The 25,883-nt window shown below is 39.0% G+C and overlaps 1 protein-coding gene across 8 annotated transcripts in view; it reads left to right on the forward strand.

Moving 5' to 3' along the window:
- DLGAP1 (DLG associated protein 1) overlaps nt 1-25,883 on the forward strand; it is an 893,154-nt gene that overhangs the window by 421,094 nt on the left and 446,177 nt on the right. The gene's annotated exons all lie outside the window — the stretch shown is intronic.

Here is a 25,883-nt window from a genome sequence, read left to right on the forward strand (position 1 = left end):
GTATAACCCTGCCTTGCGTTCTGCAATGTCTAGAAGGTAAACAGCACCATCGTACTCCTTGAATATCATAGACAAGCACAAATTCTGGGATGTGCTGCAAACTACCTTTTGTACATCTTTAATCTTTAGAGAGTCAGATAAGGCAGTCCAAAAATCCTTTTCTCTCTTGTGGTCTCCTGAGGGGACCCATGTGCCCCATGGTTCCTGTTCTTAGGAGGGTGATGAGGGTGAACGTTGGCATATCGTTTCCCCAGCTGTGTTGCTATATAATTAACATATAACATTGTGTAAGCTTTAGGTATATAGCATGATGATTTGACACATGTATGTTCTGCAAAATGGTATCCCAAGAAAATGAGCACATCTGCACCTCACATAATTAACTCGTGTGTATGTGTATAGGGAGAATATTGAAGATATAATATTTTGATAACTTCCAAGCATATAGTATTGTTGACTTGTCACCATGCTGTACATAGCAGGCATACCTTAGAGATGGTGCAGGTTCAGTTCCAGACTACTACGATGAAGTAAATATCTCAACAAGGCGAGCACTAGACTGTAATCGAGGTACGATAGCATCGCGTCTGAAAACCACAAAGTACATACTTGCTGAAGGAAGGAAGGGAGGGAAGAAAGAAAGAAAGAGAAGAGAAGAGAAAAGAAAAGAAAAGCTAACCATCAGGGAACCGGGCTGACTCAGAAAAGCGTGCAACTCTTGATCCCTGAGTCATGAGTGTGAGCCCCATAATGTAGAGATGACGGAAATAAATACTTAAAAAAAAACAAACAAACTTAAAAAGGATGCTAACCATCACCTGAGCTTTCAGCAGATCATAATCTTCTTGCTGATGGAGGTTCTTGCCTCCATGTTTTGGCTGCTGACTGATCAGGTGGTGGTTGCTGAAGGGTGGAGTCCCTGTGGCGATTCCTAAAATAGGACAAAGATCGACTCTGATAGCATTTTACCCCGCAGAACTTTAAAAATTGGAGTTAATCCTCTCTAACCCTATCACTGCCTTCTCAATTAACTTAAAGGAATATTCTAAATCCTTTGTTCTCATCCAGGAGTAGAGGCCAGCTCAGGTAACCACTTTCTTTGCTCATTCATCGGAAGCAACTCCTCATGAGATGGCAGAAATTCAATCCCATCTTCAGGCTCTACTCCTAATTCTAGTTCTCTTGCTATTTCCACCACATCTGCAGTGACTTCCTCCACTGCAGTCTTGAACCTCTCATCCATGAGGGTTGGAATCACCTTCTTCCAAACTCCTGGTAATGTTGAATCCTTTCCAGAAGGTTTTCAATCGTCAGTGCCCAGATCTATCAGATCTGCCACTATCTATGGCAGCTATAACCTTATTAAATGTATTTCTCTAATATTAGGCTTGAGCATCAAAATTGCTCCTTGATCCAGGGGCTGCAGACTGGGTATTGTGTTAATAGGCACGCAAACATTGTACATCTCCATCAGGGCTCTTGGGTGACTACATGTGTGGTCAGTGAGCAGTACTATTTTGAAAAAGAATCTTTTTTTCTGAGTAGATCTCAACAGTGGGCTTACATTTTTTGGTAAGCCATGTTGTAAACAGATATGCTAAATCTACTCTGCCTGTGCTCTGTATGACAGCACAATTCTTAAGCACCCTACCTTGGGCCTTGACCTAAAATCACCAGCTGCATTAGCTTCTAACAGGAGAGTCGCCCTGTCCTTTGAAACCAGGCATTGATGTCTCCTCTCTAGCTGTGAAAGTTCTAGATAGCAACTTCCCCTTTAGAAGGTTGTTTAGTGTAACCACCTCCATAAATTATCTTAGCTAGATCTCCTGGATAACTTCCTGCAGCTTCTACATCAGCACCTGCTGCTTCACCTTGAGCTTTGATGTTGCAGAGATGGCTTCTTCCCTTAAACTTCATGAACCACCCTCGGTTAGGGCCTAACTCTCCAATCCCAGGAATGCTGAGAGAGGTTGAACCTAACTCGGGATTAGGCTTTGGCTTCCAGGGCTGTTGTGGCTCGTTTCATCTTCTACCCAGACCACTCAAACTTTCTCCACATCAGCAATAAGGCTGTTTCACTTTCTTATTATTCATGTGTTCACTGGAGTAGCACTTTAATTTCCTTCAAGAACTTTGCCTTTGCCTTCACATCTCAGCTGTTTGGCACTCAACCTGTCTTCCTAAGTTTAATCATTTCTAGCTTTTGACTGAAAGTGAAAGACACGCAACTCTTCCTTTCACTTGAACACTTACGCCAACTAATTACCCTACGATGGCCTCCAGCTTCGATAGTGTTGTGTCTCAGGGAATCGGAGAAGGGGGAGAGATGGGGAACAGTCAGTTTGGTAGAGCAGCCATACAGCATTTAAGTTCACTGTCTCATATGGGCAGTTTCTGGTTTCCCAAAACAATTACAATAGGGACGTCAAAGATCACCATAGCAAATATAATAATAGTGAGAAGGTTTGGAGTATTACAAGAATTACCAAGATGTGGCACAGATGCACGAAGTGAGCAAATGCTGCTGGGAGAATGGCACCACGAGACTTGCTGAACGGAGGACTGCCACAAACCTTGTTTGTAAAAAACACAGTATGGGTGAAGTGCGGTAAAGCGAAGCACGGTGAAACAAGCTATCCCTATGCACCCTGGAACTTATTCACCTTATAACCAGAAGTTTTCACCCTTTGCCCGACATCTCCCCGCTTCTCTCACCCTCTGGGACACCCATTGTGCTGTGTTGCTATGAGTTCATCTTTTCTAAATTCCACCTATAGGTAAAGTCCTACGGTATTTGTCTTTCTCTTATTTCACTGAGCACGACACTCTCAAGGTCCATCAACGTTGTTGCAAATGATAGGACTTTGTGCTTTTTTAAGGACTGAAAATATGCCATTTTGTGTAGGTATTTATGACACATCCTCTATCCATTCGGTTGTTGATGGACTCTTAGGTTGTTTCTGTCTTGGCTGTTGCACATGGGGGTGCAGGTATCTTTTCAAGATCATAATTTCGTTTCCTTCAAATATATACCTAGAATTGCTGGATCATATGGCAGTTCTTTTGAGTGACAGTCATTCTTTCTTAAGTGGAAATAACTGTCTCTATCATGAGAACGTTAATCACACAGCCAAACTTGCGTGTGTTATTCTAAAATTCTCCGTTTCTAAGAATGAAGAGAAGCAGGAAAGAGCGTAACCAAGAGTGAATCCTTTTCAGCCACAAGCATGTTATTATCTGTGTCCTTCACTAGATCTTAAATTCCTCGAGGGAAGGTCCTCTTCATTCCTCCTCCAGTATCGAGGATAGTGACAGGCGCATTTCAACGGTTTTGTCATTTATTTGTCCCATGAGTGAATATGTAACAACTGGGCAAATGTTTCCTGGTGGCCTGGTGGTTGTCCGAGCATCAGGTGTGACACAGAAGAAATCATGGATGTCACTAAATGCTGGTTCGGCTCAGTGCAGTTCATAACAGATTATCGATGCCAGACAGTAAGGTAGTGACCTGGCCATCTGTACCCACTCATTCGTGGAATGAGCAGCTCCAGCAGGGTTTGGAGGAGAAGCGCGGTTACAAGAGAACTGGTGGCCGTCACTCCCTTCCCATTTCCTGTAGCAGGCCTCATCAGCGTTTGTTCTCGTGCTTTGAATAACCCAGTTTCCCACTTTATGCATTGGCCCAAGAGTCAGAAAAGTTAGGTAGAACCCCTGAAAAGCAGAATAATGAGCACTTGTGCTACCAGAATGAAAAGCATTTGGCAGTTATATAGGAACGGTGATCATTGTTTTTCCCCATCACTCGTCTTGGTTTGTCTGCCTTGCACAGCATAAGAATAATAACGCTTTTACAGAACAACTCAGAAAGTTAGAAAATGCTAGACATGAAAAATGACTTTTTGGCCAGATGTGATACATCTTCAAGAAGCTATTTATATCCGACAGCTGTACCTGACTTTGAGAAACTTCATCTTTTAAAGAAAACTGTAGCATAATGAAGGACTCTACAGGTTTCTCCCCACAGAGTCTTTGGCAAGACTTTTGCTGCTCGGTTTTAAAGATAGTAACCTAAGAGAAGACGCAAACACTTTGTAAAGTTAGCTATTTTTGTTAATTTAACTATACTTGAAAAAATATAACTAGATGTGGGATTTTGTAAAGAGATGACAAGTTGATATATTCATTTTACATCATGCCTGGACATTTGTAGTTTTAGTTCATCAAGTTCTCCTGAAAAATCCTAACGAGTGGCCCAGATAGAGGAAACCCTGCAGGATTTATTAGTAACTCCACTTTTAAATATGGGTTCTGTGCCAGTTAAGCAAGTGAATAGTCAAAAATTCCGAATTTGAATTCTTAGCTTACCATCAACAGAAGGATCGGCAGTGAAAGAGAGAACCATAATAGAAGCAATAATAAAAAGCAAACTTAAGACAACCTAAGATTAAAATTAGGGAATAACTTCAAGGAATTCAACCTAAGAGAGTATTGACTCAGATTGGTATAGTTTATGCAATAAGCACGTATAAATCTGTGAGATAAGTCTATAATGACAGAATAGCAAACCAACACATCATCGCAAATTGTCTCACTATGATGAAAATAATGTGTTATTGTGATTGTTGTATTGAGTGCATGCATGAGCTAGGTGCTATGCTAAAGGTTTTAATGCATCATTCCATTTATTCTTCAACAAAGCCCTATTTCTATGCAATTACTACATTTTTTTATATTGAATTAAACATTGCCACTACCAGTATTTCATACAAGAGGAAACAGAGGGGTGGTTTTAGTTCAAGATGAGTGTCTAGGAGGGTCCCGTACCTCCAGCTACATATGGAACGGTTTCTTAAGGGGGAAAATACTAGCTGAGCAACGCCTACACATTGGACGTATGAGAAAAGAACATCAAAGCAGGTAGGAAAGGCTCTACAACATCTTACTATAAACTCAACCCTGGCTCAGTGACCTACAGGCTTCTCCCTGAGGAGCAAAGGGTTAGAACAGCACATCTGGCACCCTAACTTTTAAGACATGCACCTGAGAGACCAAACATCCAGCACTGAAAGCCACAGGGACATGCATCCACAAGACCCACAAGGCAATCACAAAGTGAGAAGTAATCCCGAAGGGGATTTTGCAGACTCAACACTCCAAAACCCAGTGCTGAGATAGCCCACTGAGAAGTGCCCAGTCTTCCTTGAAAGACACTTATTTACTTATCTTAGGAGCAGGCATCTAATTTAACAGACATCTTGAAGCCTGCTGAAAGAGGGTGGAGTCCCCACTACCTCATTCCAGCTACCTGATAGCTCTTGGGAAGGAGCTGTATACGCGTCCAGCACCCCCATTTTTGCCACTGTCACCCAGGAGCCACCTCTAGATTGCCTAGTTTTGATGGACAGTGGGGCTTACACCTGAAGGTCCTATGGTGCGGTTACGAATGCAGAAATACTTCTTAACTGGCTATCCCACCCAAGGCACAGCCCAGAGATAGCAAACTGAAACATATCTAGGGGCTGACTACAATTCTCTCCAGAGACCTCAGAAGGTGGGCACTGCCCTCATGGTTTGCACTGCCCTGCCCAACATGGTTGTTGTCTCCATGAAAGGAGCTTGTCTGGTGGCCAGCCAGGCTTGTGTTCCAAGATTCAAAATGGGATTGTAGCAGGGTGCCTGGGTGGCTCAGTTGGTTAAGCATCTGATTTCAGCTCAGGTCATGATCTCACAGTTCATGAGTTCCAGCCCCGCATTGGGCTCTCTGTGGTGACAGCTCAGAGCCTGGAGCCTGCTTCAGATTCTGTGTCTCCCTCTCTCTCTGCCCCTCCCCCCATTTGCACTTTGTCTCTCAAAAATAAATAAACATTAAAAGAAAAAAATAAATTTGTCATCAATGGGATTATAGCAAAGAAAGAGAGTTCCTAATTGGATATCACCCAGGGCTCAGTGCAGAGGGAGCAGACAAATGCCTATTTACCAGTTTTTCCCTGAAACAAGTATATTTGCCTACATTAAAAGATGCTAGGGGCGTCCAGGTGGCTCAGCCAGTTAAGTGTCTGACTCTTGATTGTGGCTCAGGTCATTATCTCACCGTTCTTGAGATGGAGCCCCATGTTGGACTCCGTGCTGACAGCAGGAAGCCTGCTTGGGATTCTCTCTGTCCCTCCCCTGCTTGTGCATATCAAAATAAATAAATAATATATTTTTTTTTAAATAAAAGATGTGGACTGAGCTCCTCTTCTTTGGAACTCTGACTGACAGGTCTTCACACAATCTTGACTACTGGAAACCACTAAAAACATAATAGGCTGCTTAAACAATCAAAAAGGTTTGAGAGATAATGGAAAGCTAGCAGCTGAATAAGGTTCAACTCCTACACAAAGCCAATACTTCAGAAGTTGAAGGGGGGTGGCTGTTGTATCTAATGCACAGAAACCAAGATAAGAAATCAAGGTAAACGAAGAAACAGAGGAATATGCTCCAAAGAATAGAAAAAGTTAACGCACCAAAAAAAGTCCTTAATGAAATGGAGATGTGATGTACCTGATAAAGAGTTCAAAATAGTGATTATAAAGATGCTCACTAAACTCAGAAGACAAAATGGAGGACTACAGGGAGAACTTGAACCAAGACATAGGAAATATTTAAAAGTACCAAGTAGAAGTAACAGAGATGGAGAAATACAGTAACTTAACTAAAGAATACAATAGAGGAAATATACAATAGAGGAAATATATTACCTTAAAGAGGGGTCATTGAGGGCAGGAAAAAAAAAGGATGACAAAGAGTGAAGACAAGGGATATATGGGAAAATATCAAGTAAGCCAGCATTCATTTTATAGTGGTCCCAGAAGGAGAAGGAAGAGAAAAGGGGACATAAAACTTAATTGAAATAATGGCTGAAAACTTCCCTAACCTGGGGAAGGAAAGAGACATCCAGGTCCAGGAAGCCCAAAGACTTACAAATAAGATGACTCAGAGACCCACAAGACAAAGTAGAATTAAAATGGCAGAACTTAGAGGCAAGAGAAAAACTTGTCATATAAAAGGGACACACACACACCCCGCCCCACTGCCCCTTAAGATAGAAACTTTGCAGGCCAGAGGGGAGTGGAATAATATATTCAACAGGCTGAAAGAAAAAAAATGGCCAAATAAGAGTACCTAGCCAACCTATCCTTCACAAGGAGAAAGAGTTTTCCAGACAAGCAAAAGCTAAAGTAGTTGATCACCACTAGACTGTCTTTACAAGAAATGTTAAAGCACTTTTTTAAACTGAGAGAATGCTAATTAATAACGTGAAAACATAAAAGTATAAATTTCATGGATAAATAGGAAATTTCAAAATAATCGATGTAAAGTTGGTGGATTAATCACTTATAAAGCTATTACAAAGGTTTAAAGTAGTCAAAGTAACTAATGAAAATAATTTGTTAAGGGATATACAAGATAGAAAGATGTAAATTGTGATGTCAAAAACAAAATGCTGGAGTAAAAATGTTGAGCTTTAAATGCATTTAGACTTAAGTTGTTATCAATTTAAAATAGAATGTTATCAATATATGTTGTTTATGTAAGCCTCCTGGGAACCACGAACAAAAACCTTATAGTAAATATGCAAAAAGAGAAAGAAATGTAAGCATACCACTACAGAAACCATCAAATCACAAAGGAAGAGAGCAAGAGAAGGAGCAAAGGAATTTTTTAAGACAGCCAGAAAACAATTTACAAAACAGCAATGAGTGCATATTTGTCAATTATTCTAAATGTAAATGGACTAAATTCTTTCATCAAAAAGTCATAGAGTGACCAAATAAAGACAAGACCCATCTATATGCTGTCTAGAAGAGACTCACTTCAGATATAAGGATACACACAAACTGAAAGCAAACGGAGGGAAAAAGACAGTCCGTGCAAATTGAAACCAAAAGAACAGGCAGCTCCACTTCTATCAGGTAAAATAGGCATTCAGATAAAGAAGATCATTACATAATTATAACTGGGCTAATCCAGCAAGAGGATATACCATTGGTAAATATGCATCCAACACAGGAGCAGCTATACATCAAAAGTAAATACTGACAGACATAAAGGGAGAAATAAAAAGCAATGCAATAATAGGGGAATTTAATCCCTCTCTTTCATCAATGGCTAAATCATTCAGACAGAAAAACAATAAGAAAACATTGATCTTGAGTGATATGTTAGACCAGATGGGCTTATGAAACATACAGAACATCTCATCTAAAAACGACAGGACACACATACTACTAAAGCGCACATGACACATTCTCCAGACTTGATATTTTAGGGTAAAAAACAAGTCTTAATAAATGTAAAAAAAAAAAAAACCTGAAATCATCTCAAGCATCTATTCTGACCACAACGGCTAGCAATCAGTTTCAAGAAAACTAAAAAATTCACAAGTATGTGGAGATTAAACAACATGCTGCTCAACAACCAATGAGTCAAAAAAGAAAAGAAGGAAATACAACATACCAAAACTTATGGGATGCAGAAAACAGTTCTAAGACGGAAGTTCATAGCAATAAACAAAAAAGGATCCTAACTTTATGCCTCAAGGAACTAGAAAAGAACAAAATTCAAAGTTGGTAGATGGAGAGGATAAAAATCAGCGTAGAAATAAATGAAGCAGAGACTAAACAGAAAATTGGAAACATCAATGAAACTAATAGTTGATTTTTTTGAAAAGATATACAAAATAGACAAATCTTCAGCTAGACTCACCAATAAAAAAAGAGGGGTCAAGTAAATATATTCAGAAATGAAAAAGATGTTACAGCTGATACCAAAGACACATAACAGCTCATAATAGACTACTATGAAAAATTATAAATCAATGAAGTGGACAACCTCAAAGATATGTTTGAATTTTTAGAAACATACAATCTACCAAGACTGAATCATACAGAAGTAGAAATCTGAACAGACTGACTTTTATATGGATATTAAATCAGTAATTAAGAAACAAAATTCTAGGATCACATAACTTCAATAATGGATTCTACCAAACATTTAAAAAAAAAAGTGTCAAACTCTTGGAAAAACAGAAGAGGAAAGGGACCCAGCATTACTCTGATGTCAATGCCTGACAACAACACTAGTGAAGAAGAAAATTATAGGCCAGTATCCCTGATGAACATAATTTATGACAAAGGAACTAAGAACATACAAATGAAGAAGGATGTTTTTTTCAATAAATGGTGTCAAGAAAACCAGATAGATAGATAACAATAAAATAAAACTGGACCACTCTCTTACACTATACACAAAAATTAACTCAAAATGGATTAAAGAACATGGCCGGTAAGCAGGTTGCTAATGGTCTTGGTCACACTTTTTGGATCTGTCACCAAAACCAAAAAGAATGAAGTTGGATTACGTTAAACTGAAGGGCTTCTGCACAGCAAAGAAAACCATCAACAGATGGTAAAGGAACCTACAGAATAGAAGATATTTGTAAATCATATATCTGATAAAGGGCTAATATCCAAAATATATAAATAACTACTAACTCAACAGCAAATAACCCAAACAGTCCAATTAAAATATAGGCAGAGGATCTGAATAGACATTTTCCCAAAGAAGACCTACGGATGGTCAGCTGGTACACATTCATCACAAATACAAAAATGCTGGTAAGGATGTTGAGAACAGGGAATTCTTATGTATTTTGGTAGGAATGCAAATTGATGCAGCCACTATTGGAAAATAGTGTGAAATTTCCTCAAAAAAAAATTAAAAATAGAACTATCATCCAATCTAGCAACTCCACTTCTGGATAAATGAAAATGGAGGTAGGTTGAGATCACTAGGGTAGAGAATGAAAATCCTGAGCTCACCTCCTCCCGCAGAAACATCAAAACTACAACAACATATTTAACCCTTTGGAAATGACAGGTAAACGAGCAGAACAGCTCTTCCACAACTAAAGGTATAAAGATGAAGCCACATTGAGATGGGTAGGAGGAGCAGAGATGCAATCTAGTCAGGACCCACTCCCCTGGCACAGAAAATCACAAGTGAGAGGGATATCTCCAGCTCCGCTGGGGAGAGAAGGATTCAAGGTTCACATCAGGCCTTCCTATTCTGGGAACCTGCATTAAGAATATGAGCCCCTATAATTTTTTTTTTTTAATATATGAAATTTACTGTCAAATTGGTTTCCATACAACACCCAGTGCTCATCCCAAAAGGTGCCCTCCTCAATACCCATCACCCACCCTGCCCTCCCTCCCACCCCCCATCAACCCTCAGTTTGTTCTCAGTTTTTAACAGTCTCTTATGCTTTGTGAGCCCCTATAATTTTTGAACATCAGTGGGGCTTAACTATGGGAGAGGGCTATAGAAAACTGAGACTCTGGTCTTAAAAAACCCATGCACAAACTCACTCTTAGACTCAGCACAGATGCCTCAGTTTATAAAGTTCCAGGGCCTTGTGTGAAAGACATTTACTAATTTCAGGGTGTGTTCTCGAGGGGCAGATCCATAGTAACTTTTCCCAGGAACAGGCACCATTTTTCTTCATCTGCTTCTATCCAGCTGGCCTAGCCCTGGCAGGCACCATTTCTGACACTCTCCATTTACCTTAGTAGTACCACTCACTCTGCCCACCAGTGATCCTGCACCTGTTGCAGCAAAAGCATCACAGCCAGCCAGACTGGAGCCAGCCCTACCCACCAACATGCCTTTAGCTGCCCAGCCACAATAGGAGGGTGCATGCAGCCCACAGAGGACACCACGGGAACTCCTGGGTCTGTGGACCAAGGGGAATTGCACTTCTGGGCCACACAGGATACCTTCTACATTAGGCCAATCCTTTAACACCCGGAAATATAGCTGATCCACCTAATACACAGAAGCAACTACATAATGTCAGGCTAAATGAGGAGACCAAAGAATATGTTCCAAATGAAAAAAAATTATACAAAGTATTTTAAAAAGTAAATGAAATGGAGATAAGCAGTTTACCCAATACAGTTCAAAGTAGTGATCATAAAGATACTCGCCAAATTCAGAAGAATGAATGAACACAGTAAGAACTGCAAAAAAAGAAATTAAAAAAAAAATCAGACCTAAAGAATACAATAACCGAAATGACAAATACACTAGAAGGAATCAACAGCAGATTTGGTGATGCAGAACACATCAGCAATCTGGAAGACCAGGTATTGGAAATCACCCAAGCTGAACAACAAAAAGAAAAAAACAAAAAACAAATTTTTAAAAGTGAGGATAGTTTAAGGGGCCTTTGGAATAATATCAAACATATCAACATTTGCATTATAGTGGTTCCCAAAGAAGAAAAGAAAGGGGCAAGTAAAGTTATTTGAAGAAATAATAGCTGAAAACTTTTCTAACTTAGAAGCACAGAGACATATGGATCTGAGAAGCACAGAGATCCCCAAACAAGGTGAACCCAAAGAGATCCATACCAAAACATTTGATAGGTAAAATGTCAAAACTTAAACATGAATGGAGAATCATAAAACAGCAAAAGAAAAGCAACTATTTAATACAAGAGAACCCCCATAAGGCTATCAGATAGCTGCTTTTTCAATAGAAACTGAATATATAAGGTGACTTCCTTCTGGACCACAAAGTGCTGAAAGGAAAAAACCTACAACAAGAATACTCTGCCAAGTAAGGTTATCATTCAAAATTGGAGGACAGAGCTTTCCAGACAAAAGATAAAAGAGTTCATCACCACTAAACCAGCCTTACAAGAAATGTTAAATTGTTTAAGCAGAAAAGGAGAAAATTATGAAAGAATAAATCTCACTGTTAAAAGCAAAATGTGGTAAAGGTAGTAGATCAACCACTTATTAAGCTAGGATAAAAGTTAAAAGACAAAAGCAGTAAAAATCAACTATATCTGTAATAACTAGAGTGCACAGAATTAAAACATGTGAAATATGATGTCAAATACATAAAATATAGGGATGGAAAAATAAAAATGTGGTTATTTTTTAAGTTTATTTATTTTGAGAGAGAGCTGTGCATGCATGCACGTGGGGAAGGGGCAGAGAGAGAATCCCAAGCATGCTCTACACTGTCAGCACAGAGCCCAGTGCAAGTTCAAACTCACAAACTATGAGATCATGACCTGAGCCAAAGTCGGACACTTAACCGAGTCACCCAGGCATCACAAAAAATGTATTTATTTTTAATGTGTTCAAACTTGAGCAACCAATAACTTAAAATAGACTGCTATATCCTTAGCAGTTACATATGAACTTTGTAGTAACCACAAACCCAAAATAGTTACACAATAAATAGAAAGTAATCCAAACATAATACTAAAGAAAATCATAAAATCACCAAAGAAGAGAGCAAGAGAAGAAAGGAACAGAGAAGAACAGAAGCAATCAACAAAATGACAATAAATACATACCTATCAATGATTACTACAAATGTAAGTGGAATAAATTCTCTAATTAAAGGGTATAGGGTAGCTGAATGGATTAAAAAAATGTAACACCCATATTATTCTGCCTGTAAAAGACTTGTATCAGACCTAATAGCACCTACAGACTGAAAATAAAGGGGTGGAAAAAGATATTCCATGCAAATGGAAACAAACAAAAAAGCGATAGCATATCAGACAAAATAAACTTTAAAATAAAGACAAAGAAAAACAAATACCATATGATTTCACTCATACGTGAAATTTAAGAAACAAAACAAACAAGCAAAGAGAGAAAAAAGGAGAGAGAGAGGCAAACCAAGAAACAGATTCTTAACTATAGAGGACTGATGTTTGCCATGGGTTGAATAGGTGATGGGGATTAAGGAGTACTTGTGAACACCAGGTGATGTAAGGAAGTATTGACTTGCTTTTGTGCATCTGAAGCTAACATTACACTGTGTGTTGACTAACTGGAATTTAAATTAAAACTTTTTTTAAAAAGACAAATAAAGCAGGGCACCTGGGTGGCTCAATCAGTTAAGTGTCCGACTTTGGCTCAGGCCATGAATTCATGTTTTGTGAGTTTGAGCCCTGTGTTCGGCTCTGTGCTGACAGCTCAGAGCATGGAGCCTGCTTCAGATTCTGTCTCCCTCTCTCTCTGTTCCTCCCCTGCTCATACTCTGTCTCTCTCTTTGTCAAAAATAAATAAAGATTAAAACTGTTTTTAAAAAAAAGATAAATAAAACAAAGATTGTAAAAAGAAAAAAAGTAGGGCATTACCTAATAAAGTGATCATTCCAACACAGTCTAAATAATTTACAAATATGTATGCATTCATCATAAGAGCACCTAATTTCTTTTTTTTTTTTCTGTCTTATCTTTATCATTTTTTTTCAATATATGTTTATTGTCAAATTGGTTTCCATACAACACCCCAGTGCTCATCCCAACAGGTGCCCTCCTCAATACCCATCACCCACCCTCCCCTCATCAACCCTCAGTTTGTTCTCAGTTTTTAAGAGTCTGTTATGCTTTGGCTCTCTCCCACTCTAACCTCCTTCTTTTTTTTTTCCTTCCCCTCCCCCATGGGTTTCTGTTAAGTTTCTCAGGATCCACCTAAGAGTGAAACTATATGGTATCTGTTTTTCTCTGTATGGCTTATTTTACTTAGCATAACACTCTCCAGTTCCATCCATGTTGCTACAAAGGGCCGTATTTCATTCTTTCTCATTGCCACGTAGTACTCCATTGTGTATATAAACCACAATTTCTTTATCCATTCATCAGTTGATGGACATTTAGGCTCTTTCCATAATTTGGCTATTGTTGAGAGTGAAGAGCACCTAATTTCTGAAGAGTATCAATTTCTGTATGTCTGTTAGAATTTGCTACTAATACAATAATAGGAGGGAATTTTAACACCCCATTTACATTAATGGAGAGATCACGTGGACAGAAAATCAGTAACAAACAGTGGCCTTGAATGACACATTAAGACCAGATAGGCTCAATATATAACTACAGAATATTCCATTTAAAACAACAGACAATACATCTTTTTGAGTGTGCGTGGAACGTTCTCTAGGATAGATAGCTTGTTAGGCCACAAAACATGTCTCAATAAATTTAAGATAGAAATAATATCAAGCATCTTTTATAACCACAACAATATGAAAGTAAATCAAGTACAAGGAAAAAACCACAAACATGTGGAGGTCAAACAACATGCTACTAAACAACTAAGGGATCAATGAAGAAAGCAAAAAGGAAATCAAAATTACCTTAAAACAAATGGAAACACAATGCTTCAAAATCAATGGGACTCAGCAAAAGCATTTAAAAAAAAATTTTTTTTAATGTTTATTTATTTTTGAGACAGAGAGAGACAGAGCATGAACGGGGGAGGGTCAGAGAGAGGGAGACACAGAATCCGAAACAGGCTCCAGGCTCTGAGCTGTCAGCACAGAGCCTGACGCGGGGCTCAAACTCACGGACCGTGAGATCATGACCTGAGCCGAAGTCGGCTGCCTAACCGACTGAGCCACCCAGGCGCCCCAGCAAAAGCATTTTTAAGAGGGAAGTTTATAGTGATACAGGCTTACCTAAAGAAACAAAAATCTCAAAAAATCTAATCTTAAACCTAAAGGAATATAAAAAGAACAACAAAGTCCAAAGTTAGTAGAAGGAAGGAAATAATAAAGATCAAAGCAAAAATAAATGAAATAGACACTGATAAATATTAGAAAAGATCGATGAAACAAGGAACCAGATCTTTGGGGAAATAAACAAAAATGGTAATTTTAGCCAGACTCATCAAGATAAACAGATACAGGATCCAAATATATAAAATCAGAAAAAGAAGTTATAACCAACACCACAAAAATACAAAGGATTATAGGAGACTACTATGGACAATTATATACCAACAAATTAGACAGTCTAGAAGAAATGAATAAACACATAGAAATATACAGTCTTCCAAAACTGAATCAGGAAGAAATAGAAAATCTGAACAAATTGATTACTAGTAATGAAATTGAATTAGTAATCCAGAAACTCCCAACAAACAAAAGTCCAGGACCAGACCACTTCACAGGTGAATTCTACCAGCCATTTAAAGAATGAAATAGTGATCTCCCTCAAATTATTCCAAAAACTGGAAGATGAAGGAATGCTTCCAAATTCATTCTATGAGGTCAGCATTAACCTGGTTAACAAAGACACTACAAATATATATATATATATATATATATATATATATACACACAAATATATATATATATAATATGTATATATAATATATATATATATATAATATATATATATATAATATATATATAATATATATATATATATAAACAATCCAATATCCCTGATGAACAGAGATGCAAAATTCTCAACAAAATATTAGGAAACCAAATTAAACAATACATTAAAACGATCATACACCATAATCAAGGAAGGTTGTTCCAGGGATACAAACATGGTTCAATATCCACAAATGCATTAACATGATATACCACTTGAATAAGGCAAAAGATAAAAACAATATGATCATCTCAATAGATTCAGAAAAAGCATTTGACAAAATTCCACATTCACTTTTTGAATATTTATTGATTTTTGGGGGAAAGAGCTTGTGAGCAGAGGAGGGGCAGAGAGAGAGGGAGACAGAGGGTATGAAGCAGGCTCTACACTCACAGCACAGAGCCCCGTACGGGACTTGTACTCATGAACCATGAGATCATGAACTGAGCCACCCAGGCACACTCAACATCCATTTATGATAAAAACTCTAACAAAGTAGGTATAGCAGGACCATAATTCAACACAATAAATGACATGTATGACAATTCCCTAGCTAATATCATCCTCAACAATGAAAAGCTCAAAGTTTTTTTTCTAAAATGAGGAACAAGAAATGATGCCCACTCTCACCACTTTTATTTAACACAGTACAGGAAGTCCTACCCATAGCAATCAGACAAGAAAAAGAAATAGAAGGCATCCCAATTGGTGAGGAAGAAGCAAAACTGTCACTATTTGCAGATAACCTGATACTATATACAGAAAACCCTGAAGACTTAACCCAAAAACTATGAAAATCAATAGATTCAGTAAAGCTACAATATACAAAATTAATATACATAAATCTATTGTTTATATTAGTATATAGCCACTAATAATCAGAAAAAGAAATTAAGGAAACAATATCATTTACAACGGCATCGAAGAGAATAAAATACTAGGAACAAATTTAACCAAGAAAATGAAAAACCTATATTCTGAAAACTGTAAGACAATGATAAAAGAATATGAAGATGACACAAATGGACAGATCTACTGTGCTCATAGACTAGAATAATGAATATTGTTAAAATGTCAATTCTACCTAAAGCAATCTACAGAGTCAGTGAAATCCCTATGTAAAATACCAATGGCATTTTTCAGAGAACTAGAACAAATGGTCCTAAACTTTGTGAGGAACTACAGAAGACCTCAAACAGTTAAAGCAATCTTGAGAAAGAACAAAGCTAGAGGTATCACAATCCTTGGATTCAAACTATACTATTAAGCTGTAGTAATCAAAACAGTATGGTACTGGCACAGAAATAGACATATAGATGAATGCAACAGTATAGAGAGTTCAGAAATAAACCCACCCTTATACAATTCATTAATCTCTGACACAGGAGGCAAGAACATGCAATGGAGAACATATATTCTCCTCAATAAATAGTGTTAGGAAAACTGACAGCTACATACAAAAGAACAAAATGGGACTACTCTCTTACACCACATACAAATTAAACTCAAAATGGATTAAAGACCTGAAACCGTGAAACTCCTAAAAGAAAACATAGGCTGTGGTGCTTGGGTGGCTCAGTTGGGAAATCATCAGACTCTTGATCTCAGGGCAGGTCTCTTGATCTCCTGGTCAGGAGATTGCACCCTGTGTCGGGCTCCACACTGAGCATGGAGTCTGCTTGGGCTTCTTTATCTCCCTCTTTCTCTTTCCCTCTCAAAATAAATAAATAAACATTTTTTTTAATAAACATTTTTTAAGAGAAAAATAAAAAATAGGCAGTAAACTCTTGGATATCAGCCTTAGCAATATTTTTTTTGAATCTGTCTCCTCAGGCAAGGGCAACGAAAACAAAATAAACAATTGGGACTACATCATTCTAAAAAGCTTTTGTACAGCAAAGGAAACTATCAAAAGAATGAAGAGAAAACCTACTGAATGGGGAAAGATATTTGCAATCAATATATCCAGCAGGGGGTTAATATCCAAAATATACCTATAAAGAACTCCTACAACTCAACATCAAAATAACAAGCAATCTAATTAAAAAATGGGCAGAGGGCCTGAATAGACATGTTTCCAAAGAAAACCTACAAATGCACAACGGACTCATGAAAATATGCTTGCCATCTCTCATCATCAGGGAAAGGGAAATCAAAATCATAATGAGGCATCACCTCATATCAAGCCAAATGGTTAATATCAAAAAGACAAAAATAATAATGGGTTGGCAATACGTGGAGAAAGGGGAACCCTTGTGTATTGTTGGTAGAGATGTAAATGGGTACAGCCACTTTGGAAAACAGTTTGGAGGTTCCTCAAAAAATTAAAAATAAACTACCATATGATCCACAATTCTACTTCTGGGTATATACTGGGGGAAAATGAAAACACCAGTTCTAATAAATATATGCACTCCTGTGTTTATTGCCACATTATTTATAATAGCCAAGATATGGAAGCAACCTTAGTGTCCACTGTTAAATGAATGGATAAAAAAGATGTCGTGTGTATGAATACACACACACACAAAATGGACTATTAGCCCCAAAAAAGAACAAAATCGTGCCATTTGGAACTACATGGATAGACCTGGAAAATATCACGTTAAGTGAGCTGAGTCAAAGACATATCCTATGATTTCACTTGTTTGTGGGATCCAAAATACAAAACTATGGTAGCTCATGAATACATAGTACAACCAGGTACCTACCAGTCTGGATGTCGTAGGCAAATGGGTTAAGTGGGTAAAGGGGAAGTACAAACTTCCAGTTATAACTTAAGTCACCATGAGGGTATAAAGTACAGCATAGAAAATGTCATCAATGTTCTCATTAAAAAGTTTTGGATGGTGACAAATGGGAAGGATATTTGTAGTGATCACTTCATAATGTATATAAACATTGAATCACTGACTGTATTGTATGCCTGAATCAAATACAGCATTTGTATCAACTATAATTGTTTAAATGAAAAGTGAAATAAAAACACTAACTCAAGAAGATACATGCACCTTCATGTATATTATTGCAGCATTATTTACAATAGCCAAGATATGGCATATTGGATGAATAGATAAAGTGACATACATATAAAATATTCCGTATGATTAATGGAACATTATTCAGCCACAAGAATAGATGCAGTCTTGCCATTTGCCACAACAGGAATGAAACTTGAGGGTATTATGCTAAGTGAATTTAGTCAGAGAGAGGCAAATACCTTATGCCACTTATATGTGGAGTTAAAAAAAAAACAAAAACAAAAACAAAAAACAATTCCTGGAACAGATTGTTGCTTGCCAGAGGCAGTGGGCTGGGGAGGTGAGTGAACTGTATAAACTTCTAGTTATAAAATAAGTCCTAAAGATCATGTACAACACAGTGGCTATAGTTAATAACACTATATTGTATTTTGAAAGTTGCCAGAAGAGTCAATTTTAAAAATTCTCATCCCCTAAAAGAGAAATGTGTAACTCTAGGTGGTAATGGATCTTAACTAGACTTACTGTGGTGATCATTTTGCAACATATACAAATATCAAATTATTACGTTGTATGCCTGAAACTAATAAAACGTTATATTTCAATTATATCTCAATTTAAAAAACCAATAAAGGGCGCCTGGGTGGCGCAGTCGGTTAAGCGTCCGACTTCAGCCAGGTCACGATCTCGAGGTCCGTGAGTTCGAGCCCCGCGTCAGGCTCTGGGCTGATGGCTCGGAGCCTGGAGCCTGTTTCCGATTCTGTGTCTCCCTCTCTCTCTGCCCCTCCCCCGTTCATGCTCTGTCTCTCTCTGTCCCAAAAAAAAATTAAAAAAAAAAAAATTTAAAAAACCAATAAAGAGGTAACAGAGTTACCACTTTTTCAGGGGCATATAATTCGAGAGGGTTGATAATAGTAATCATCAACATCTTAACTTATTACAACTACTTCTGCAGCTGCGACTGTAAAAATTTTTTAAAACTCCACAGCTGGAATAGCATTCTTATAGTATACCCCATTTTCATTAAGGAACTGAATTAACTCTATGCTAGTTGGTGGGACTAGAATAGCATTTTTCTGGGGGCTGGAGAAGAGCGTTAATGAAGAAATCACAACGGACAAGGGTCACTCCCATGGAGAGAAGGGAATGCTAGAATCCAGGTGCTTCTTGGACATTCTGTAATAGAATATTGGAAGAAATTCATTTTCTGTCTTTTCAAATACATGTTAGCCCTGCTCTTACCCTAGAAGACAAAGAGGGTACAGGGGCTTTGTTGGTCCCCAAGAGTTGCTATTTTCCGTTTCTCCAAAATGGCAAGAGACAAATATACTTCTCGATAAAGTGAAAATGTGTCAAGAATTCACTCTGTATGATTAGGCATTAAAGATGGGACAAAAGGAATTAGTAGTAACCACACACAGGTGAGTCAGGTAACATTTCTTGGCCTCAAGGCTCACACAGTCGAGCTGAAGGGACAGAGTTGCACAGGGATGCTGGTGTAATCAGTGAGAACTAGGCATGTAGGACTACAGACCCACAGCAAAGAAAACAATGGTCTCTTGTCTAGAAGCCCAGGGAAGGTATCATGCAGAGACTACATGGAAACCAATCCAAAAAGATGAGTGAGGCTCTTCTGGATGAAAAAAGTGGCAAGGTGTTCTAGAGGGAGGTACTTTGAGGGCATACTGATGTGAGAGAGGCAAGGCTTATTCTCAAAGGAATACCTAAATGGTGGGAACACCTGGGGGCATCTGGGTGGCTCAGTCGGTTGAGCGTCCTACTTCAGGTTAGGTCATGATCTCACGGTTCATGGGTTCAAGCCCTGCATGGGGCTTGCTTCAGATTCTGTGTCTCCCTCTTTCTCTCTCTGCCCCTCCCCCATTCACGCTCACTCTCTCTCAAAAATTAAATGAACACTTAAAAATTTTTAAAAATGGGTGGCAGCATCTGCTCTGGAAGAAATGACTGGAGAGGAATGCTAAAACAAAAGATGGGACCCAGATATTAAAGTGCTTTGTGCGCCACATTAATTGTTGGTTACCTGTGGTCACTGGGTACCATTGCGAGCTTCTAAGTAAAGCTCTAATACAATTATTAAAAAAAAAAAAATTTAACACTGCCATAGAAGGAAGACAGACTGAAAAGGGAAGAATGGAGTGATATAGGGGGCGGGGGTTGCCGTCCCCCACCTCAGGCCACCCTGCAATGCTGCCAGAATATTCTCTACAGCGGCAGTGGTGCTGGCTCTGTGTTCAATGCCCACCAAATCACAGGTCTGATACTCACACCCTGAAGGTAGGCCTGTTTCACCACATGCTAGCATCTTGAGCCACAGAGCCCATCTCTGAGATGTTGCCCTGCTCCCACTATACATACTTCATTAGCTGTGTTGTCTTGAGAAACCATTTAACTTGTACAAACAGTTAATTTTTAAAATCTATAAAATAGGAAAAGTCCAATCAACGGAATGGGAAAAGATATTTGCAAATGACATATCGGACAAAGGGCTAGTATCCAAAATCTATAAAGAGCTCACCAAACTCCACACCCGAAAAACAAATAACCCAGTGAAGAAATGGGCAGAAAACGTGAATAGACACTTCTCTAAAGAAGACATCCGGATGGCCAACAGGCACATGAAAAGATGCTCAACGTCGCTCCTCATCAGGGAAATACAAATCAAACCACACTCAGATATCACCTCACTCCAGTCAGAGTGGCCAAAATGAACAAATCAGGAGACTATAGATGCTGGCGAGGATGTGGAGAAACGGGAACCCTCTTGCGCTGTTGGTGGGAATGCAAACTGGTGCAGCCACTCTGGAAAACAGTGTGGAGGTTCCTCAGAAAATTAAAAAAAGACCTACCCTATGACCCAGCAATAGCACTGCTAGGAATTTACCCAAGGGATACAGGAGTACTGATGCATAGGGGCACTTGTACCCCAATGTTTATAGCAGCACTCTCAACAATAGCCAAATTATGGAAAGACCCTAAATGTCCATCAACTCATGAATGGATAAAGAAATTGTGGTTTATATACACAATGGAGTACTACATGGCAATGAGAAAGAACAAAATGTGGCCCTTTGTAGCAACATGGATGGAACTGGAGAGTGTGATGCTAAGTGAAATAAGCCATACAGAGAAAGACAGATACCGTATGTTTTCACTCTTATGTGGATCGTGAGAAACTTAACAGAAAGCCATGGGGGAGGGGAAGGAAAAAAAAAAAAAAGAGGTTAGAGTGGGAGAGAGCCAAAGCATAAGAGACTGTTAAAAACTGCGAACAAACTGAGGGTTGATGGGGGGTGGGAGGGAGGGGAGGGTGGGTGATGGGTATTGAGGAGGGCACCTTTTGGGATGAGCACTGGGTGTTGTATGGAAACCAATTTGACAATAAATTTCATATATTGAAAAAAAATTTTAAATAAAATAAAAAAATAGGAAAAGTCCTAACATATTCCTCAGTTATTTGGAGAATTAACATTTATGAACGTGTTTTACAAATTGTAAAATGAATTACATTCACTAATATAGCGTAGGCCGATTAAGTAGGGATTTCCAAAAGAACCATGACTTAAAAGGATATCCTGGAGACAGAATCACAATCCCTGGATCTGAGGAGGAAGCTCACGACATGGGGGTTAAGGCACAAACTCTGGTACCAGCCCAGTGAGTTTAACCCTGGCTCTGACATTCACTTGCCCAGGATCCAAAACCAGTTCACTGAACTCTCTGTGCTTTTGTGTCATCTCTAAAATGGAATTTAAAATACCCACCCCTAGGGTTACATAAGGCTAAATGAGTTCACGTAGTAAAGAACTGTCCCTGGCCAAGAGTGACTGCTTGATAAGGGGTAGCAATCTTTGTTTTGACGTTATTTAAATTCAGGGTTTTGATCATTATCTTTACTATCATGGATGTCTGTCCACAGCCATCCAAGTCCTAATCCCTAGAACCAATGAATATGGGACATGATATTACATGAATATTACATGATTCAAAGGACTGTGAGGATTGCAGCTGGAATTAAGGTTCCTAGTCAGCTGACTTTAAAATAGGGAGATGATTCTGGATTTTCTAGGTTAGCCTAGTTTAATTACATGAGTCCTTTAAAACAGGATTTGATAGGTGAGAGGTGGAGAAAGACTTGGCCTGTCATCGCTGGCTTTTTAGGTGGAGGAAAGGGACCCAGAGCATAATGAGACTCTTATGCACAGGGGAGCAAGAAGCTATAAGGTACTCCCTATTTCCAATAAATGTGCAAAATAAAAATGTAAACAAAATAACAAGGGAACTTAAACTGAGTTCCTTGAGGGATTCAATTATGCACTCGCTCCCTAAAGACTTTAAATATTTAAACCTTAAGTATGAAGACTTTTTTTTCTTAGTTTATTTATTTATTTTGATAGAAATCAAGTGTAAGAGGGAGAGGGACAGAGAGAGAGAGAGAGAGAGAGAGAGAGAGAATCAGAAGCAGGCTCCACACACTGTCAGCATGGAACCTGATGCGGGGTTCAATCCCATGAACCATGAGATCATGAGCTGAGCCAAAACCAGCAGTCCACCACTCAATCAACTGAGTCACTCACAGGCACCCTAAAGTATGAAGACTTTAAGCACTAAGGAGCAGGTGGCATTTAAGCAGGGCCATGCATTTGTAGGGGAGGAAAGACTCTGTCAATTCTCCTAGGTTCAGTAGCTGGGTCTATGAAATAAACGACTAGGCAATTTAATAGGACAAAAAGTGTACAAATGCATTAATGTTTAATGTTACATGTCTGGGGTCATTGCAGGAAAAAAAAATGAATACCCTGAAAAGATGTGAGATTTGAGAACTGATGTATTGATAGGGAAGGCAGGGAGATGGAGGAGGTGTAGACCACTTAAGTGGGCATAAATGATGTTTAGGAAGAAGAACGGGCCCTCAGAAGGGTAGATGGGAGGTACGATAATGTGTGACCAAGTTTGTCTGGGTGGAGTGTCCACTTCTAGTCTTTTCTCCTGTGATAAGAATCGGTTTTTCCTGATGATGAAATTCCAGGGAAAGAATTGATGTCACTTGAGTTCCTTTTTTGGAAGATCTGCCTTAGGCAGGTAAGGCAGGTTCAGAGAGAGCCTCCGCGAAAGAGGCATAGTTTAGGATGGCATATTCCCCCACCCTTCGGGTTCAATAAACAATTCTCAATCCCTGAGAGAGTCAAAGAGAAATATGGCCTGGTGTTGGCCTTCAGTGCTTGAAGGAAGAATTTAGGGCTTTGAGAAGAGGAGAAGCACTAGCTGCTGAGTAGGAGCACAGGCTCAGAGCAAGAGGTGTTGTGATATGTGTGAAGAATGGTTATTGTGGATCTGACCAGCCTGCACAAGGCGAAGGTTCACGAGCGTGACCAGTAAGAGACTAAGTCGGTCCTCAAATCTGGCTGTACCTCAGAAACCCCAAAGGGAACATTATTGAATCATCTGCTTTACAAGTGGTTCCTGGATATTTGTGTTAAGAACAAAGTGGCCAAATACAGCGGTCAGTGGATCCGGATGCACAACCAGGGTTGAGAACGGCTGAAACAGGTCAGACAATGGAAACTGGATTATAGAGGCTGTCAATTTCAGATTACGTGAAGCCAGTGAGCAGACTGCTGTGGACCAGGTATGATGGAGTGGCTCCCTATCCAAGGGACTAAGTATGGATGGATAGGAAGAATTGAAAGACACAGGTGCCCTGGTGAGCATGGTGAATGGATACAAGGGAAGGAGTATGCAAACAGGGGTCAGCTCTATTGTAAACTCCTGAGGACACACCCACATTCACTGCCCGAGCCAGAGTGGCCAACACCTCAACTCACGCACCATGAGAACTGGACAGAGATTTGTTGACTAAAGAACTGAACGAATATATGAAAACAATCTGGAAAGCCGGAAGCTGCGGAATATGGTATGCCCAAGATGCGATAGGGAAACTCAGGAGGATAAACGTTTAAGAAAAGGTGTAAATGCAGTTTCAGACTTACTAAGTTCAAGTAAACTGCAATGATAATAAGGGTTCAAACAGTTGACAAGCCTATCTGGTATATAAAGGAAGGTCCTAGGGCTCCTGGGTTTCTGTAAGTTTACATCACCCCCTCCTGTTCAATTTATGGGTGACCAGGAGACTAAAATAAGCATTACACTTCCAACAGGCTAAATCTACCGTGAGATCCACTGAGTGCCACTAGAGGGTGTGATCTCTGCTACAGAGAACTCCCGATGGACAAAGACACTGAGAACACCAAGTCACAATGGAGAAGCAACGGGGAAAGAATAGAGCCTGTGAGGTGCAGCTGTCCTAAATTAAAACAGGAAAAAAATTAAGGCTGTGGGGAAGGTGTATCTACATTTCAGAGCAAGCTGCCAGCTTCCCGCTGAGCCTCTCCAACCCAGCACATCCCACCCAACAACACACATACCTTTAAAGGCAACTATGGGTCCCAAGAGCCTGCTGAGTAAATTCCTGACTTTTGTGGGAACCATAGTATCATATGTCAGAGGGAAAAGGTCGATGCCCAGTCCGAACTCAGTGCTATCTTTGACTTCTCCAAGCTCAACACTAACATTTGAACTTTAAAAATGTTCCCCATTATTTATAGCTTGATTTTTTTTTTAGTGGTTTCATATAGGTTATTTTGATGAAAGCTGAAAATCTTGGTGATTATATACTTTGTAGCTGGAATTAATAGACTAGAAAGAACCTCTCTTTAGTGACCGTTTTTCCTGTTCTGACTCACATGATTTTCCTTTCCTCCTCCCCACCCAAAATGGATCAGTGAGTATTTTAGTAGTCTTATTCATGTGTATGTCAGGGCTACAATACAACATCAACATTGACTAAGGGTAAGACTGGTCAATGTTAGCATCTAGGTGAAGAACAGGTTAATTAACAAATCAAGAAGGGCAACTGAGACTATGAAAGAGGTGGGAAGTCCTCTGCCTTTTCAGTACTTAACCCACCTGCCCCATCTGTCATATCCAGGAAACAAGAAAAAAATATTAATATTATAGAGAGAACTGACTTGCAATTACCTTCAGACCTGTGATCCTTCTTTAATTATGGAAGAGAAAGCATCTGAAACAGAAAAAAAGTGGCTCAGAAATGTAAAGCTACTTATCCTTCCGAAGTCAAAATGCTGAATAGTCATGCTTACAAAAGAAAAGTCTACTTACTTACTTATGAGCCATCTTTATGATGTGTTTAATTGGGATAGGACCTTAAGTTACTAATACTCCCTGGAAACTGTAGCTTCTATAAGTTCCTCAAGATTTATCCTGAACGTTCTGTGCTATTATGCTCTTAGGTCATGCACTAGGACGTATCAGACTATCAGCTCCTTGACACTTCTCTTCCTTCAAACTCTGTTACCAAATACTTGGTGATCTTCCTTCCTAGAACTGGAGACAACACCACCCCTGGTATCCATCCAAACCATTAATGCACCCACACAGCACCTCTCTTTGTGCACAATGAAGATAAACATTTTACGAAATTGTCAAAGCTTATCGCCATTTCCAGTGTCTATTTGCTGATCCCTGTCCTCCTCTTGGGAGTTTTCCTCTATAGTATCCTTCTCTCAACCCCCCTGCCTTTCCGTATTCTCTCCCTCTGTTAAAACAGGAAACAGATTTGCTATCAT

This window comes from Panthera pardus, unplaced genomic scaffold (assembly GCF_024362965.1).
Source record: "Panthera pardus isolate Hobbes unplaced genomic scaffold, ASM2436296v1 HiC_scaffold_15, whole genome shotgun sequence".
In the NCBI taxonomy this organism is placed as follows: domain Eukaryota; kingdom Metazoa; phylum Chordata; class Mammalia; order Carnivora; family Felidae; genus Panthera; species Panthera pardus.